Raw genomic sequence first — 19,670 nt, forward strand, 5'->3', positions numbered from 1 at the left:
GAAAAGATGATATTTAGAGATGACAGGAGTTGGCCATCATTCCTTAAAACCTGAAGAAATTCCTGAGGCTGCCCGTGTGTGTGTGTGTGTGTGTGTGTGTGTGTGTGTGTGTGTGTGTGTGTGTATTAGGAAAGAAGGAAGTGGGAGAGGGAGGGAGACAGGGGAATGTCTGTAAGTCTTCTTAAGATTTCAGCCACATTAAACGTCATCAGGAGGTCTCCTCAACTCCAACACAGAGACTCTAAAAAGCTAAAGTCAATATCCCATCACTGAACAGCCATACAAATATATCAACTACAACATGAAGAAGCTCGGATTGTTTTATTTATAAACAAACTGTCCATCCATTTTGTAAACAAACAAACAAACAAACAAAAAAGCTCAAATGTCTTCGAGTGCACAGTCAAGAAGGTGGAATCATGATGTCATTAGGATGGATTTCCAACTGCACAAGTGGAGGTCGTAGCTCTGGACCTCTGGACAGCTGCCTGTGTCATCAGGGAAAGGGGTTCTCAGTAGGCACAACCAATGGAGCTGACTGCTCAGCCATGAAGCACCTGGAGAAGCTGATCCCTGACTGCAGCCTTTGCGAGTCTTCACGGCTCACTGCATTTTTTTTCACAGAGGATGGAATGAGTGATGGGCTCATCTCTGCCTATCCAGATGCACACCAGCCTATGATGCAAGCAATACAAGGGGACCACGGCAAATGGCAGCCCTACTCAGGCCTCTCCTCTTGCTCGGACCTCCAAGAGACCACAGAACCTCGGGCAGATCTTGTGTCACTCTGGAGTCAGGCTGTGTACCATGTGCAGACAGTTGACCTCCTTACAAGGAACAGAAATAAAAAATCAAGATGCTATTCAACTTAAAAGTAGTTAACTGTTCACTCTGTATCCGGCTCAAAGATAATAGAGCAAATAAGAAGATTCCCTGGGTCCAAAGGCACGGTGGGCACAGGGGGTAGTGTCAGGTAGGGAAGAGTGTGGCACCTGGGACAGGGACTGAGTGGGGAAGAGTGTCCTGGGTAGTGGCAGCAGGAGGCTTGTTTTCTATAAGACAGTTGATGAGCTGCGATGGTGAGCCTTCCCCATGTCCAGAGATGTGTGTCTTTGTTCATTCGAGTCAACACAGACTACTCCTTCCCAAATGTCTCCCCGGTCTAGAAGTTTCTATATTCTCCAAATAACATTCCTCAATTGAATCCAGGGCTTTTGCCTCTCAAGAGGGAGTCTGATCTCAGCCCAGTCCTGAAAGGAGGACCAGGGACACATTTTCCAGAGTTCCACAGAGCTTCCAGTGAGCAGCATGGGCCATCAGGAACAGGCCTTGGTCAGCCTCCTTCTACGCCTGTGGACCAAAAGACAGCAAGAGTTAGATGGCAGTATCCGCTCCTTTCACAGTACTGCAATCTCTCGACTTTATTCCACTGGGCTCTAGTTGGCGCTGCCTGAAGTCAGGACGTAGTGGTTTAGTCAAGGAGCAGGAGAAAGAGAGGCTTAAGCCTGGCTCTGGGGATCTCCTTGCACACTGTGGCATCCCCCAAAAGCCTTTCACATACATGCTAGTGCCACATCCAGACCTGTTCACACATACATATGCCAATGTCCCCACAACAACAGACTCTGGTTCTCCATAAAATGCTCACAAAGACTCCATGCATCTAGCCTGTAGAAAAACTGACTCAGAAGAGGACAGGAACTTCACAAGGAGAGCAACAGAATCAGAAAATTTGAACACAGGGGTCTTCCCAGAGACTCATACTCCAACCAAGTACCATGCATGGAGATAACCTAGAACCCCTGCACAGATGTAGCACATGGCAGTTTAGTGTCCAAGTGGGTTACATAGTAATGGGAAGAGGGACTGCCTCTGACATGAACTGGATTGGCCTGCTCTTTGATCACCTCCCCCTTAGGGGAGAGCAGCCTTACCAGGCCACAAAAGATGACAATGCAACCACTCCTGATGAAACCTGATTGACTAGGATCAGAAGGAAGGAAAGCAAGACCTCCCCTATCAGTGGACTTGGGGAGGGGCATGCGTGAAGAAGGGGGAGGGAAGGTGGGATTGGGAGGGGAGGATGGAGGGGCTTATGGGGGGATACAAAGCAAATAAAGTATAATTTAAAAAAAAAGAGAGAGATAAAGGTCCCCCAGGGGACAGCACAGAACACCTGGAGCATTTCTCCTCCCACTCTGAGGGCCAATAGGCAAGGTCAGCTTCTCACAGCTCCTTCCCACTCCCCATCATCTACACTACTGAGGAACAAATCACAAAGTCCCCCAGGGGAGTAGCCCACTTTAGCGCTGACTGGGTCCAGCTACTGGGATATGGTGCTGACCTACAAAAGGGGGCTGTTTTACAGGTCTCAGACTCAGCAGCCATCATCAACCTAAGATGGGAAATGTGGGCAGGTCATCCGTAAGTACCCTGTGGACAGAGGTGCTCAGATCCAAAAATGAACCAGTCAGGTAAGTACCATCCTCCCTGTAGGCCATGGCAGGACAGGCGGCATCTCATGGTCAAGGCCTCCCTGGACAAGCAAAAGCCAGGACATTGACATCCAATGTAGTGAGGACTGGGTTCTAGAAGCTCAGCCAGGGTGAAATGTGTCCTCTGCAGAGGGGAGCAGCCACCATGACTCCCAGTGATAAGTGGAATGATGGGAATAGGGCCTGGGGCTGGCTGACGAGAAGAGGCCTGAAGACACGTCTCTGAGGAAGTGCTGGGGACAATCTCAACTGAAGAATCACAAATGAAACAGTGAGTTCCGATCGGTGGCCCCAACTCAAATAGGGACATTTTATCTCAGGGACAGCTCAGAACCTCAACACACTCCTTCACATTTGGACCTAAAAACACACCCAACAAACCCAAAGTTCTTCAACCTCCCTCCACTTTCCATTCTCCTCTCATACCAGGCCTGGGCTGTCTCTTAGAGCCCCACAAGCTTTTTCTCCTGGGAGACAGGCCACGCAGCTGGCGAATTAATTGGCAGTGATGGGGCTTCCTCCCTGTTGCTTGGCAACTACATGCAACTGACAGCAGGGACTGCCATGTGGAATTTACAAAAACAAAATCCAAAGCAAAACACACAAGGCCCCAGACTGTCACCCTCAGAGGGTAGAGCCAGACAAGGGGAGGGTGTGGGTGGTAGGTGGGAAGTGGGGCTAGGGCATGAGAAAGTTCTCCCCCGCCCTCAGCCTTCACCCGTCAGCCTGGAGAAAGGGCAACAGAGAGGCACAGGGATTGAGGAAGAAGCTGGGGGACTGAAAGGTTACGAGGAACGGCAGTCAAGGTTGGTGAAGATGACAGTATCTGCTGGGAATGCTTCTGATGACATTGCTCTACGGCCACTCTACCACCGTGACACAGTCACATCCAAGGCAGAACCCCCTCCCCTGACCCTTTGTGCCGGACTGTCTTTCTATCGGTTGTAACGACAGAGAAGACAAGCCGTCCAACACACGGCCTTGTCTTGGCCCTCATCTCCAGCCTCTTTTATTTATTCGTTTTCATTGTTTTGAGTCTCCTGCTCTGTAGTACAGGCTAGCCTTGAATTTAAGGTGATCTTCTTAAACTTAAGGTGATCTTCAGAGATTTAAGGTCTCTTCTTTCTGAGTGCTGGGATTACAAGCATGAGTTGCCAGGCCTGGCTTTTGGCCTCTTTAAAAACTGAATGACAGATAAGCACTTAAAGAAATGTTCAACATCCTTAGTCATCAGGGAAATGCAAATCAAAATGACTCTGAGATTCTATCTTACACCCAACAGAACAGCTAAGATCACAAACTCAGGTGACAGCATATGCTGGCAAGGATGAGAAGCAAAAGGAATACTCTTCAATTGCTGGTTGCAAACTTGTAGAACCGCTGTGGAAATCAATCTGGAGGTTTCTCAGAAAATTGGGACTAGATCTACCTCAAGACCCAGCTATATCACTTCTGTGCATATACCCAAAAGATGCTCCACCATTCCACAAGGACACTAGCTCACCTACATTCATAGCAGCTTTATTCGTAACAGCCAGAAACTGGAAACAACCTAGATGTACTTGAACCAAAGAATGGATAAGAAAAATATGGTACATTTACACACTGGAATAACTCTGCTATTAAACTCTGCTATTAAAAACAAAGACATCATGCAATTTGTAGGCAAATGGATAAAACTAAAGTAAGGTAAAGCAGACCCAGAGAGATATGCATGGTATGTACTCACTTATATGTGGATGTTAGCCATAAAGTACAGGAGAACCATGATATAATCCATAGACCCAAAGTGTCCAAGAACTGCCTAAGGGAAGATGCTTGAATATCACTCAGAACAGGAAATACAACAGACATCTGAAGTAGATGGAGGGAGGGAACTGGATGGGAGAGGCCATGGGGAAGGTGTGGGGAGAGTAGGAGAGGAGACAAGGGAGGACCAGGAAATAAAACAGAAATCAGTTGGGCGGCATCTCTGGAACAGGGGAGTCTATGAGGGTGACTCTAGCTGAGACTCCAAGCAGCAGGTGTTAAGGAGCATGAAGTTGACACCTCCTGTAGCCAGGTGGGATTCCCAGCAGACGGAGGGGCACACCAGCCCACCCATAAAACTTTGGACCCAAAATGTGTCTTGCCTACGAGAAGTGCAGGGGTGAAAATGGAACAGAGATTACGGGAACGGCCAACCAATGACTGGCCCAACTTGAGACACCAACACGGGCGATAGCAAACCCGTCACTACTACAGACACTCTGCTGTGCTTGCAGGCAGCATAACTGTGTTCTAAGTGGCTTCACCCAGCAGCTGATGGAAACAGATGCAGAGATCCTCGAACAACAGGCTGAGCTCAGGGAGTGCTGTGGAAGAGTGGGAGGAAGGATAGAGGGAGCGAGAGGGGTCAAAGACACCACAAGAAGACCTACAGAGTCAACTAACCTGAGCCCATGGGGGCTCACAGAGACTGAACCACCAACTAGAGAGCATGCATGGGACAGACCTAGGAACACAACACATATGTAGGAGATGTGCTGCTTGGTCAACATGTGGGTCCCCTAACAATGGGAGCAGGGGCTGTCCCTGACTCTGTTGCTGCCACTGGATCCCTTTCCCCTAGCTGGGCTGCCTTCTCAGGTTCAGTCCTCAGCATCACCACCTATGGCCACAAACAGACACAGGGTAGAGAGGTGAGGGAACAGAACGGAGAGCCTGGCAGGCTCAAGTAGGGGGTCCTGGGGACAGGGGACAGTGAAGACAATGGTGCCTTCCTGGGAGTTTCTAGGAGCAATCAGTACTGTAGACACCTTCACTTCACGGCATTAAAACTGGCCTCAGACTGCACTGTGTGTGTCCACACTTCCACAGAGACATTTCCAGCCATACAGTGATAGAGCCTGGGGCTTCAAATACGCCAGGCAAGCCTTACCCCATACGCCAGGCAAGCCTTACCCCAACCTCCAGACCCAATCTCCACCTCCAAAGATTTTCCAAAGGGGGCGTCAGAGCAAGGACACAGGTAACAGCTAGTGATAAGCAGAGACAAGCTTATCACTAGCAGCAGGATTTAGCCTTAGAAGGGACTTGCCAACATCCTGCAAGCTTAGTTAGAAAAAGACAGGGCCTCTGAGAGCAACTGAGGCAAGAAGGAAGCCTGAGCTATGAAGCAGGCTGTTAAATGACAAGATTTGCTCCCGGGGACTTGGGCAGGTGCTTAATCTCTGAGAGAGAAAGAGAGAGAGAGAGAGCCTTAGTTTCATCATTTACAAAATAATATTATCATCTACCTTACAAAGGTCTTGGCATTAAATGAGATAATACATGGGAACCACCTGGCGAATGGCAAATGCCAAAGGAGTGACGATGCTTAGGAAAGTTCCACCTTTCAGACGTGAGCCGAAGCTGCTTCTCCTTGCCCACCCCAGGATCTATATCTATCCCGCCCCTTTCTATTTGTTAATATAACTCTGTTTGGGTTTTTTTTTTCTGGTGTGATGGAGTTTGGCACAGCTCTGTAAGAGTTGACCAGTGAGATTCAAGTGAAGTTCTTGGAGTAGTTCAGGGCAGATGCTCTAAAGGAGCCTGAAGCCTGTCAATGTTCATTTCATTGTTTTAACTAGGACAGGGTGGCTGGTACTCCAGCGGCCATATTGGTCTAGAGAAGTTCATGACCTCTGATGAGAAGAAGAAGGAAACAGGGGGTGGGTGCTGGGCTGGGCTCTGGCTGCTCCCTGATGCTTCACTGGCATGGGATGGTTTTCTTCATGAAGTCTGTCCTATAAGAGAAAGGCTTTTTCTTCTGTCTTAGTTCTCTGTTGTGGCATTTTCTATAACCACAGTGGATTTCTCCATCCATAGACTTGGACCAACAGCTCTGTGATCACGTGGGAACAGGTTAGAAATGCAAATCTCACCATTCCACCCTAGGGTCTAGGGGTGGAAGCCAGGGCTTTGCACAGAGGGCCCTTGCACAAGTGCTCTGCTTACCAAGCCATACCCACGGCCCCTGTAATACACACGATCAAAAGCCCTCCAGTAACCAGGATGTGCTCTCCAGGGTGACAGCCATGGCCTTCCAGTGATGCACTGGGGGATGCTTCAGTGTCCCTGACCTCTATGCACAAGCACCCTCATCCCAGAGGGAGGATAGGAAGTGTTAGGCACTGCCATATGAATAGAGCAGGGGCGGCAGGGTTGCGTCCACTTGAGAGACTCTACCCTGGTTCTTTAGGGTCCTTTTCTTTTGCAATTGTTTTTAAAATGATTTATTTTATTTACATGTGTGTGGTGTGTATGTGTGTGCATGCCTGTATATGTGAGTGTGTGTACGAATGTGTGTGTGTGTGTGTGTGTGTGAATGGCAAGTGCTTGTAGTGCCCTTGAGAGCCCGAAGAGTGTTTGATCCCCTGGAGCTGCAATTACGGGTGGTTGTAAGTCACCCAGTGTGTGTGGGAATCTAACTTGGGTCCTCTCTAAGAGCAGCGTGTGTGCTTAAACCCCGAACTCTCTCTCCAACTCCCTTATTTAAAAAAAAAAAAATCTTTAGCCAGAGCAGTACCTGCTTATGGAAACGATGGGACAACTACAGTGTCAGCCCACCTTGCTGGAGAGCGGGTCTCCTGTTGTTGTTGTTGTTTTTGTCTCTGTGTATACCACACTAGCTGATCTGTAAGCTTTTGGGGTGAATATTGTGATTACAGAGGTACTTTACAGACCCTGTGCCCAGTTTTGTGTGGGTTTCAGGATTAGAACTCAAGTCCTCATGCTTGTGTGGTGAGTGCTTAACCCAGGAGCCCCTCCCCTCCCCCACCCACATCCTCAGTTGTTTCCTCAAACCTAGATACACAGCACAATCCTCTGGGAAGCTTTTCAAAAATTCCAATGGCCAGTACTTGCCCAGCTCCATAAAGTCAACATGGACGACGGGGGCAGAACCTATGGAATCCAAGCTGCACAGGTGGGGCCGCTGTAGGGCCTGCCCAGCACCACTGCAGCTGGCGCAGGCCCTGGGGAAAACTGTTGCAGGCTGCAGGCATGGAGGTGCTGAGTATGGCCAATGAGGGAGGCACAGGTGCTCTGGAGACAAAGCTGCATTAAGAGTCGGGTGGACAGCCTTGGGAGCAGCTTAGGAGCAGGCGTCCCTGGGGACAGGTAGGGTGGGGTCCCTGGCAGCTGGGTCAGTTTCTCGTAAAGACACCTTCTGGTCTCTCACATGAATAATTGTGCCAAGCCCCGGCTTCCTCCTGAATGCACACAGTCCTGGTAAGAGCAACACAGGCTGAAGTTGCCCACCACAAAGAAGGGATGGACTGAAGACAGTATCAGGGAGTGGGGTTTGCTCAGAGGCAGAGGGTGAATTCCTTGCCACCAGCTAGCCTGGAACCCAGGACATGAACCAAGCAGACAGAATCTGCTTGTGTTTAATGTACCCTGAGGAGGAGCTAGATGAAGGAATCAAACGAGAGTATTGAATAAGCTGATGCCCTGACCCCTTAAGAGGAAGGATTAAGTCCAAAAGTGTCAGCTCTTTCTCCTGCAGAGACATCTATGTCATTCATTACTTCATTCCCAACCTACCCTGGTAGAATGCTGAGCCAACTTTTTAAAAATTTAATATATTTTTAATTAAATGTAATTACGTCATTTTCTCCTTTCCTTCCTTCAACCCTCCCCATGTTTCTCTAAACCCCTACTTCCAGTTATACACACACAGGCGCGGGGGAGGGGGGCAGAAAAAGAGAAAGAGAGACAGCCCATTTTTTGTTGTTTGTGTGTATACAATTTCAGGGCTGACATCTTTGCATTGGAAAACCAGTTAGGGTGCTTGTCCCTGGGAGAGGCTAATTCTCCCTCTCTCAGGAGTCCTTAGCTGCATGTAGTGAGGGGTGGGACTCTGAGATTTTCCCCTTAAATCCACAGAGAAGTATAGTTCTTACCCATCATCCAAGAATCTCCTTGTTACAGCAAGTGGAGACTGTTAACAGAAAACCACAGCTGCATACGGTTCCTAGCTCAACGGGATCATGGGAAGCCTGGCCCCAAGTCACATGTCAACGCAGCTCCTCCATCTAAGGCTCGGGGAACATCATGCAAGGGTGGGCGAAAAGACTGCAGAGGTCAGAGGACCTCCTAGAAATGGTGGACAAGTAAGACCTGGCCAAGGACAATGGCAACAGACACGTGACCTTGGAAGGCCAGCCTTCTCTTTATTCCACTTGGCTCAAATCATGAAGTCCAGGATGTCAAAGAAAGGGGAGAATGTGGAGAAGGGAGGAAGGAAGAAAAGGGAGGAGGCAGAAGAGAAGGAAGAAGAGATGAGGGGAAGAAAAGAAGGGAGGAGAGGAAGAGATCAAGCAGGAACAGAAGGAGCAGGAAGAATAGGAGGAAGAGGAAGAAGAGAGGGACTGAGGAGCTGGGGCTGGTGGCACACACCTTTAATCCCAGCACTCAGGAAGCTGAGGCAGGAGGATCCTTGAATTGGAGGCTAGCCTGGTCTACATAATGAGACCCTATCTAAAAAAAAGAGAGGAGGGAGGGAGCAGCGGCTAACAGATTCACAGATTCTGATGGTCTTAACTATACCACATCAGGGCAGAACTGGAGTGAATAGCTTCCCTGGTTCCTGCCTATTGATTTGGGCTCCACCTGGTTGTCCAGGTGGACAGATGAAGGAGCAGGTGTGAGCCTGTAAAGTGCACTGAGGAAGCCAGTGTTTCTCTAGGAGACTAGGGCAGAGGCTTGCCCCTGCCTACCCACTCCATCCCTTCCCAAGGGTCCCACCCTCTACCAAGCAGCTCTCTTCCAGCTGCCTGGGATAAGGAAGAAACACAGCTGCTCTGGTCCAGCAGAACCAAAGAGGCTGGGCTTGGAGTCCAGGTCACAGCCCAGGTCCAAGCCCAAGCCTGTCCCAGGCCCTGGCTGTATCTAGGAACTTCTAACACGGTCATTGTGTACAACATGGAATTCTCAGAGTCAAGGACTGTGCTGCTCCCTGATGTTGGCTCTCGGTGCCCTTACTTCCTCTCCTTATTCTAACCTAAATATCTCTCCCATTTGATTCTGATCCCTAGGATCCCTCCAGCCTGTGCAAATGTCCTGACCCCTGCAAACATGTTAAAAAATAAACCTGAGAAAGCAGCCAGATGTTCTGTTTGTATTGTGGTGTTTCTCTACTCTAGTCTCCAGAGACTGATTCATAATACACAGCATCCTGAAAAACAGCAGGCCACCGGGTTCTGCCTGGGGGAGCAGGAGATGAGCCCTTCCCCAGAGCCACAGTGCAGCCAATTCACCCATTAACTCTTCCACCACAGAGGAACACGGTCTGCTGCTTGCCATCCCAACCGGTTCCTTCCATTATCATGGATGAGACATGTATCTTTGTGGTCACGACAAAGTCTGCCAATGCCAGCAAAGAAGTGAATCCCAGGTTTCGTTTTTACCAAGCACCCACCTCACTTCTCCATCACAGTCACAGCAAGTGTATTTGGGACAGAGAGGCAGAGGCAAAATGACATGAGGGGAACCCTCATCTTCAAGATGTGACCCGACCATATGAAAAGAAATCTTAGGAGCTGAGCCAGCCTGAAGAGGAAATAGAATTGGTGGCTTGTCAAAGTCCCTTTTGGGGCTGGTGGCCTCTGACCTACAGAATGGTAATTGCCAACGGGCCAGCTTGTGCACACACAGCCACACATGTACCCTTCCTGACACGCACACACCTGAGGGCCCAGGATTCTTTGCACAAGGTGACGCCTGCTCCCTTTGATGCTGCCGGATGTGCTCCCATTGGGTGAGGGACCAGACCTCAATAAAACCCGGCATTATCAGAGGCGGCTAGTTTGTGATTGCACCGGCCTGTTATCTCAGGACCGGGTGGGGCTGCTTTGCGGTTCACCGCTGCAAAGCATTAACTTGTAGGTAGATCAAAGACCCTTCCGAACCCGCCAAGCTGGGTCCCTTGTTGATCCCCCGGTGGACTGTTCCTAAAGATGGACTTTGGAGATAATAGGTACCCCCACACCCAGACTCTCTGAGTCTCTTCATATTCTATGTCTCTTACGGGGACTGGATCACCGTGCTCTCTGTTTATTCAGGTCTGTCAGCTCTCAGCTGCTAACTGTAGCAGGGGCAGCCATGACATCTTTCTCTTGAGAGTAAAAAGATTACTGTCTGCAGTGAAAGGTATATGGATGGGTGGCTGGACTGACGGATGAATGGGCACATGGGCAGATGATGAATGGATGGATGACTAGATGTACAGATAATAGGTAGATGGATGGATGGATGGATGGATGGATGGATGGATGGATGGATGGATGGTTGGTTAGATGGCTAGGTAGATGATGGATAAATGGATGACTGGGTAAGTGGGTAGATGATGGTAGATGAATTGATGGATAGACTGTTGAATGGACAGATGGGTGGATAGGCAGGTCGGTGGTGGATAGATAGATGGGTGGGTAGATGAGTGGAGTAATAGATGATCATGGATGAACAGATGATTGTGGTTGTTTATATGAGTAGATGGACAGATGATGGGTGGATATTAAATGGAGAAATGAGTGGATATGGGCATGAGGGGTGGGTTGGTGGGTGGGTGGATGGACAGATGGATGGATGGGTGGGTGGGTGGGTAGGTAGGTAGGTAGATAAGTAGATGATGCATGCATAGATTTATGAATGAACAAGCTAGATTACCAGCAACACGAAGTGGCTATTCTACAAGAATGGAAAGAACTCTGAGCAAAGTCACTCTTCCCTTCCAATGGGAAACCCTCCAGGTGTAGACTATCTTACTGGAGACTCCTGAGCTTAATCAGTCAGATCAGGATTCAAGTTCAGGGGCAGTCACTGACAGGCTGTAGGATTCTGGACAACTTGCTTTCTCTTCAAGTCATCCCTAAACCAAAGAGACTAGGAGCAGCCACTACTACAGACTGAGCCCCCTTCCACTCACTCCCACCGTGTATTCTATTTCCAAATGAACTCAGCACATTTCCAAGGAAGGGCACGGAGCCCGCTCCACTGTCCTTTTTCTTTACAGACTGCTGAGAGGTACATATAGAAATCCAGATCTCTTCACCATTGCTGTTCCTTTTTTTTTTTTCCTTGTCTTTAATTGCTAAACTTGCTGTTAGCATTCAGACCATTCCTCATTGCCTCGCTTCCATCTGCCCTTCCTTGGCCACTCCCAAAACATGGGAGAACCAGGAGGTGATAAAACTAGGAGTCTTGAGGAGCAGAGACAGGACTTAAGGACAAAGCTCAGTTACTGATAGAAAGCATTATTCTAAATCAACTAAGGCTAACCTCAACTCTGAACCTTCTTATTATGATGACTAACGACTGAAATGCACAGGGTTTTGTTTGTTTGTTTTTGTATTATTTTTTCCTTTTGGCATGCTGGGGCTCCTACATGCTAACTAGGCACTCCAGCCCCTGAGCTACACTCCTGCTGGATAACCAGCTCTTGCCTCATTCTTTTGCACCCTCCTTCTGTCTCTAACTCCCCCTCCCCCACCAGATCACTGTAGCCTTCAAAGCAAGGGTGGGCCAACTCAAATGGAAATGGTACCCACAAGGCTCTGATGCTCTGTCCACTTCCAGCCCCACGTAGCCTTGGGGCATCTGTGCCACAATGACAAGGGAAATTGGGCCTTTGCACTCTTTGTTCATGATGGGGCCACTTCTTCCCTAGACTGCAGCTGGGCTCTCAGAGGCAAGGCCAGGCAGGAGTTCACAGAACAGGCCACCCACACTGCACATCAGGGCTGCTGGACTGTCCCCAGGGCCAGAGCCACGCTGGCTCTTAGCCCTGACTCGGAAGACTCCACCATATGGCTTCCCTGGGGATCAAGAAGACAGGAAAGAGAGTGAGCCAGGGACAAGAAACAGCCATGCTTCTTCTGGGTGCTTGAGATCCTACTGGGCAGGGGACATATGGGTGGCTACCCTTGTCTGCAGCATGCCTGAGTGAAAGAGGGGGGCACCAAATAAAGAGAACGAGTGGCAGTCTACAGTGACATGGCAGATGAGATGGGGCTCCCCATCCAGCTCTTCCATCCTCTATCCCCCAGATGTGCACGCAGGGCAGAATCTGGACTTTAAACCCCATGAAGCTTGGGTGACAAAAAATTCTCCAGTGAAAGATCAAACTGGGTTTTCATACTTTCAGAAAAACCTTGATAGAAAGTGTAGGGAGCCTGACAAAACAGTGGGGGTTGGGGGGAAGAGCCTCTCCCTTGTTCCCCCTCTCCCTTGTGCTTAAAAGTCCAGCCGGGGAAAGAGGAAGACAAAATAGCCACAGCTCTGTCTTCTCCATCCTCCTGGAATTATATGTGCTCTCCTGACAGCTTTCCTCCCTTCTTTGGTCCTTGTGGGGCAGGAGTTGGGTAGGCAACTTGGGTGAGGCACAAGAGAGAGGGAGGAGAGGGTTGAAGAGACATGATTTGGCAAGGCCGCCAAAACCAGAGCCCAGATGCCTCGTCTGGGAAGCAACCTTCCCAGGTTGCCTGGCATGCTAGGACTCGCTGGCAACCAGAGCCCTGGCTGGCAGAAGAGGGTGGACAGTGGAACCAGAATTCAAAGGGGAGGCTGACGGAGGGACCAAAGGAGGGAGGCTCAGGAGGGAGGAGGGGGAGGTTTCAGTGAATCATATAAATTAGAGACAGAAAGGATGTCGGGCCACCTTCATTTCCTTCCTCTCCTAATAGGAATTATCTCATTAGCCCCAAGCTTCCTAGAGGGGAACTTTAAATGATTCCTGTAATGGGGATTTCAATCTGGGGCAGCCCCCTCCTACCAATCTTGGTCCTAGGAGAGCTGGGAATGCTCTTAAAGGGACAGCACAAATAAAGGATGTACTTAAAAAGAACAGGCTTTGTGCATGCTGGGTAGTTACCCACCATTTACCCTCCATGCCTGCTCGTGGAATCTGTTGTGTGGACAAAGTCACGGTTATGGTGCTAAACTTGACAAGTTCTAGCTACCCCTGTAAGATAAAGGCAAAGATGTTCTGACTGCTGGACCACCTTACACAGCAAAGGAATGTGGAGGCTGAACTGAGTGAAAGGCTCTGAGGTGAGATTATCCTGGATTATGCACAGAGGCCCCAGATGCCATCTTAAATGCCCTTCTAGGAGGGAGGCAGAGGGAGATCTGACTACAGCGAGAAGTGGAGTGACCACAGAAGCAGGTGTGTGGGTGATGGTAACTACAAGCCATAAAATGCTGGCCAGCACTAGGTACTACTAACAATTCTCCCTCCATCTTCCATGAGAAAGCAGCCCCGTTTCATGAGACCCATCACCTCCCTACCCAAGGCTGCTCTCTCGCACTATCTCCTGCAAGTAATCCAACCCAGGGCAGCTTCCTGCAATACAAAGTCTACCACGGAGCCACACTCCTAGTCCCAGAGGTCTCCTTGAAGACTGCTGGCCTCCCTAACTTTAAGATATGCATTGTTATCATCACCAAGTGTATGCGAGATGTGTTACATCAGCCCAGGAAATTAATACAGTTGAGAAAAAGTCCTTGCCATGAGGATTTGTCTTCACAGTCTTGTTCCACAAAGGAAAGAGAAACGAATTCACACACGTCAGAAACATCAAAGAATGAAAACAATAGCTCTGTTAGAGTCCTAGAGTGAAATATTAACCCCAAGGACCTTACATTGCTACTGACAAAGGCGGGTCACAGCAGAGTTGGGCATGGTTTTAAGGTAGCTACTTCTGCCACTGTGTGTTGCAAACTTGTTTGAAGGGTGGTGTGGAAGTCAAGGATGGCTGGATCCCTTTCTATGAGCACAGAAATAGGGATGGGGGGGGGACTGTATTTAGCAGAGACTAGCCAAGCAGAGCCAGGGCACACCCATGTCTGGTCTGCTGAGACAAACTGCAGCAGACTGGTAGCTTGAAACATCAGGATTCATCCTCTAAAAGTTCTCAAGGTCAGAAATCCAGAGTCAAGGTCTCAAGGGAGCTGGTTCTAGATGCTCCAAGAGAGAACACGGCGGACGTCTTTCTTCCTAGCTTTCCAGGTTATCCCTGACTTCCTTTAGCTTCCTCATGCTTACGTCCAGTCTTTGCCTCCACCCCTCTAGCACCTGCTCGGCTTGTCCTCTTCCAAGGACAGACCATTGGATATGGGAATCACCCAAAATTTAGGATGATCCCAAGAGCCTTAACAAACTGCATCTGAATAGACTCCTTTTCCAAGTAAGATCATGTCTGAGGTTAAATGTGGATATGTTTTGTTTTGTTTGGGGGGGGGGGAGGCAGGCTGGTGGAGATGCTTACATATGAGAGCCAGGGAGCAGCTTGCAGGAGTTGGTTCTCTCTTCCCGCCATGTTGGCTCCAGGTACAGAACTCAGATAAGCAGGCCTGAAGGCAAGTACCATTACCCATTGAACTATCTGTTGGCCTACACTTTGGATTTTGCATCGGGCAGTGCTCAAACACTACAGCTAGCCAGCCTGCAGCTCTGACCTCTACCTGTCTCTCTTGAGAGTTTTCTATTTTCAATACTGGTGATAGAACCCAGGGCCTTATGCGTGATAGGCAAGTGCTCTACCACTAAGCTACACGTCCAGAGTCCCTCGGTTTTCGTCATTTGACTGGAGTTGGCAACCTGAGTGTGCAGCCTCAGGAATGACAAAATTCCCCCAACATCAAATTGCTCAAGTGGAAGACTTTAAGAATACCATGGTCTGGATGGGAGATGGAAATGGCTAATGGCCAAAATCTGATTTTGTGAGAGCAAGGACTGTACCTGAGCTAGTACTCTACACAAAATGGGCACTAGCACAGTGTGTATTCCCTACCAGTGCTGCTCCCATTAGTGTCAGCTCCGCCCCTTCAATGCCAGCTCTCCCCTTCAATGGCTGTGCGAGTCCCTGCAAAGTAAAATAAACCAGAGCAAAGGAAATGCTGAGAATTTGACTTTTCCGACATTTGGTGGTGATTCCCAAAGCACCTCCTATGCATAAAATCTGATGCTCCCAGGTGGCGCTTTCTTTCTTGATGGTGAGAAAGTAACACCCTGGGACAATTCCCAGGGCAGGAGTAACTTGAAACAGCACCCCAGTGATGATACAGACCAACAAAGGGACATGAACTCACTAAGTCTCCACCTGACAACTCCAGGGTCTCTTAGGAACCCTCAGAGATGGGAGCCGTGGGATCTATGTCTCTCACTGCCCAGCTCTTTGCAGAAGGGAAGGAGAGGATGCAATGGCAGGCTGGCTGCTCCTGCCCAGCTCAGACAAATCACACCCACCTGACTTATCAGCTGTGGGAGGTAAAGAAGCCCTTAAGCCCCAGGTGGGTGCCTGTAAAGCCACCCTCCCAGGGAGCCGAGACCTCAGGCCTTGCTAAATTGACTGCTAATCACCGTAAGCACTCTGGTGCTGCATCCTCCGTCTGGGTGGCCCTTAGCCACTCCCAAGGCCTGTCACAGGCTGGGTGATCTCAGCAGGCCTCACACATACCCTTGCCAATAGGCAGGACAGGTCTTATCATTCCCACTTTACAGATGTGGAAGCCCTGCCAGTGAGCAAAGCAAGTTCATGGGTTGCCCGTCCCTCAAGGCCACCCAGAAGCATGGACTCTGTTCCTGGCCAGTGCTCCTCCAGCAGCCCAGGTGGGCAGGTGGCATGGAGGAGCTCTTGAGGGCTTTGTAGCGGTAGCCACAAATACCAGGATACGTGTCTTCTCTTCAGACCCAGGGCTTCCTTTATGGACCTTAGGGAGCCCGAGTAGCTAAAAGCGCCCTGCCAGGCTTCCTCCTCCTGTCTGGCAATATGGACTTGGAAAGCAAGACCATGGCAGCAATAGGCATGGCTGGTGCCCAGGCTGGGCCTCCCCCAAAACTGGCCGGGCATGCCATTTGGGATCTGAGAGCAGCCACTCCATTCTGTACTTTTCCAGGCATGGAGAAAGAAGGGATTAAACAGAGCTGATCTGAACTCCTAGCTCAACTTTCCATCAAAGCTTTCCCCAGGGCATGCCTGCTCTCTGCCCTCCACCAACTCAAGAATCTCAGGAAGTGGAGTGGAGACTCCATAACAAGACAAACACTACCTTCTTCTGGGGCCACATCATGCTTGACCCTTAAATGGTGGTGGCTGAGTTAGATACTTGTAGGTGAAGCCTTTAAGTTGATACAGCTCGTGTCTCCCAAAACCCTTCACCAGACCAGACTGAGTCCTGAGTTCTGGAGTTTGGCACCAGCCTGGCAGAATGAGGCTGAGGCAGCCTTCCCTGACATGGGGAAGGCTAGATCCTGGCACCTGATCTTACAGTGGCTCTGAAACAAGGGGCTGTGGCTCCCCTCCTCAGACCATTCCTTTAAGGCATTTGTACCTTGAGAGATGCTATTACACCTAAGGACTTGTCTGCATTTGGGGGCTAGGTGGATAGGAGCCCCAACAACATGAGGGCAACTGTCTGCAAGCTGCCTCTAGCCTCTGTGCTCTGTTCCCATGACACTCTTACTGGCAGCGTTAATAACTAACCACGTCCCAGACAGGTGCTGGCGGCCTGGCCTTAGGAGTTCTTGTTCGAGGTTGGAAGTGAGTCATTTCCCTTTTTTATAGTCTGCTAGTTGACTGAGTCACCCTGAGCCAACACTTTCACACAAGCTCTCATTCTGGCCGACTCACATGCATGGTTCTACCTTAGACCTGCCTCCTTTCTAGGCCAGCGAGGCCCAAGGGGCTGACCCTTCCAGTCCCCTAGTGACCAGCTCTCTGCATCCCCCTCCTCCCAACCTTGCATCCTCAGCTGGGACACTGACTTACTGTCCCAAGGAACCTCAAGAACTGTCTCAGAAACACAGGGCCTGACTAACTGGTGGGTGCCATGCCTGAGGCCTGGGAGGTTGATGACCTTTACTCTAAATAGTGCTTCCAAGCCCCCTCCCTCTACCCTTGAAATAAGGATGGAAATGGGGGCTTGAGGTATAGCTCCGTCAGTAGAACGTTTGTTCAAATGGGAGGACCTGAGTTCGGATCTTCAGAATCCATGTAAAAAGCCAGGAATAGCATGGGTGCCTGTAATCCCAGAAACGGTGAGATAAGAGGTGAGACTGATGGATCCCTGGAGCTTACAGGTGAGATAGCCTGAACCACAACTGAAGTTCCAGACCAATGACTTTCAAACAAAAAAGCAGAAGATAAATAAAGGGAAAAGGGCAATGGGGAAGGTGTCTCAGAGGGTAAAGTTGCTTGTGACCAAGCCTAATGATGTGAGCTCAATCCCTAGGACCCACGTGATAAAATGAGAGCACTAACTCCCACAAGCTGCCCTCTGACTTCCAGGCATATATAATGCCCCCCCCACTATATAAACATATATATATGAAAACAAAACTATAAAGGTGGAAGGCACTTGAGGCCCAATACCCGATGTCAATCTACGACCTCTATACCCATATTTGAACGTGTGTGCCCCCCCCAACATCTACCACATAGAAAAGTCTAGGAATGGAAAGGTGATGAAACAAAAGATCCAACCAAACATGATGCAAACAGGTCGGTTTCATCACTCTTGAGAAAGACAGCCTGACAGAACTGAGTCCTGTCCCTGGGCAGCCTTCCTACTGTGTGTCAGGTGACCACTGAGGTCAATGTGCCTGGTATTCCTGAGCTGACTCTGGTGTGAACCTCTGAGAGGAACTTGAGACATCGGCCTCCTGAGGGGAGGAAAATGCACACTTTCCCAGGCAATCCTCTTCACGTGTTTCGATGTGTTTTTATTTAGTTTTTTTTCATCCAGTGTATTTTAACCATGTTTTTTCCCCCTTCCTCCAACTCCTACCAGACCCTCCTGGATGCTGACCCATCCAATTTCATGTTCTTTCTCTCCTTTTCTCTCCCAAACCGGAGACTAAGAGGGGAAAATATTAAAAATAATAGATAGGAGCATTTTTAAAATACTACCATGTATCCTACGGCTAGTTAGGGAATCTGCTTTTTCTCTTCTTGCACGGACAGGCTTGTGGGACAGCCAGACAGCCATCAGGTGGGACAGCGATCCAGGCAGCTGTGGACTGACAATGAGAACAGACGAAATGGCTCTTTCCCTCAGAGGTGAAACTCAAGCCTGAGAGGTGGTGGCTGGACTGTGCACTGGGTCATTGCATTGCCTTGTCAGTGCAGCCTGGCTTGGCCTTTCAGGTAAACTCCACCTGTTCTGCCCTCTCAGTGCCCAGCACTGTACTCTGGGGCTCTGGCTTACTCCCCCCACCTCTCAGGGGTCACTGCCAAGTTTACCCCAGGGATCAGGCTGAGCCAGCTTCATGGCTGCAGCTGGCTGTCTCACGGAGTGCCCTGGACTTCCCACGCAGCCTTTTGAAAGACATCTGCTCCTGCTGTGGCTTCTGCTTGACCTCCCGAGGGTGAGAGGGCCTTCCTCTGGTCCACACACGTCTCGCACATAGCTTCTGAGACAGCAACCAGTGGCCATCACACTGAGGGCCCACATGCCAGGAGGTGAGAGACCAGAAGACTCCACCCCTAGAGTTGGCTCGGGTACCCAGTGAGTCACTAGCCCTGATCTGTGACCATGGTGTCCCAGGGGAGAGTAGGAGGCCTAGAAAAGAAGCAAGGACACCAACCACACTGACTCACAGTTGAATCCCATGGGATTCAAGTCCCTGGGATGACACCAGTCCTTGGCTGAGCTTATCCCTGCACTAACGATGCCTGTTCCAGCTCCCAGCTTTCCCCTCTCAACTCCCAGCCATCTGAGTGACAGCTTCACCCTTGAACCACACACACATGATGGATGGAGCCAAGGAAAGGGCATGTCCTCCCAGGGTGTCAGATTTTTCATCAGTTACAGCAGTTCTTTCTCCTGCTAACACCACACAGGAGCCTTGGGGGCTAAGAGGCAGTGATGTCACAGCTCTTTGAAAGGAAGTAGGCAGAGCCAGCACTCTAATCCTGTGAGATTACTGAGGTAGCAGGGACAGGCTCTGGGTGGGGAGGTGTCCTCAGGAGTTGCCCAGAAACACACCTGGCCTTGGCCTTGGCAGGAACACACAGGCAAAGATTCCTCTTTCCCTCTCCAGGCATTTTCAACAGAGCACCTGTGTTTCTAAGGCTTCACTAGGATCAGTAGCTAGTTCTTCCACTACACACACACACACACACACACACACACACACACACACACACACAC

The 19,670-nt window shown here is 49.7% G+C and overlaps 1 long non-coding RNA gene across 1 annotated transcript in view; it reads right to left on the reverse strand.

Moving 5' to 3' along the window:
* Positions 1-302: 302 nt before the first annotated feature.
* LOC129665802 (uncharacterized) overlaps positions 303-19,670 on the reverse strand; it is a 149,916-nt gene continuing 130,548 nt past the window's right edge. Inside the window, exon 3 of the long non-coding RNA XR_008718426.1 lies at positions 303-1,350. This is a non-coding gene — a long non-coding RNA (uncharacterized LOC129665802). The remainder of the gene's footprint in view (positions 1,351-19,670) is intronic.

Source organism: Psammomys obesus, unplaced genomic scaffold (assembly GCF_907164565.1).
Source record: "Psammomys obesus unplaced genomic scaffold, mPsaObe1.curated_primary_1811, whole genome shotgun sequence".
Classification (NCBI taxonomy): domain Eukaryota; kingdom Metazoa; phylum Chordata; class Mammalia; order Rodentia; family Muridae; genus Psammomys; species Psammomys obesus.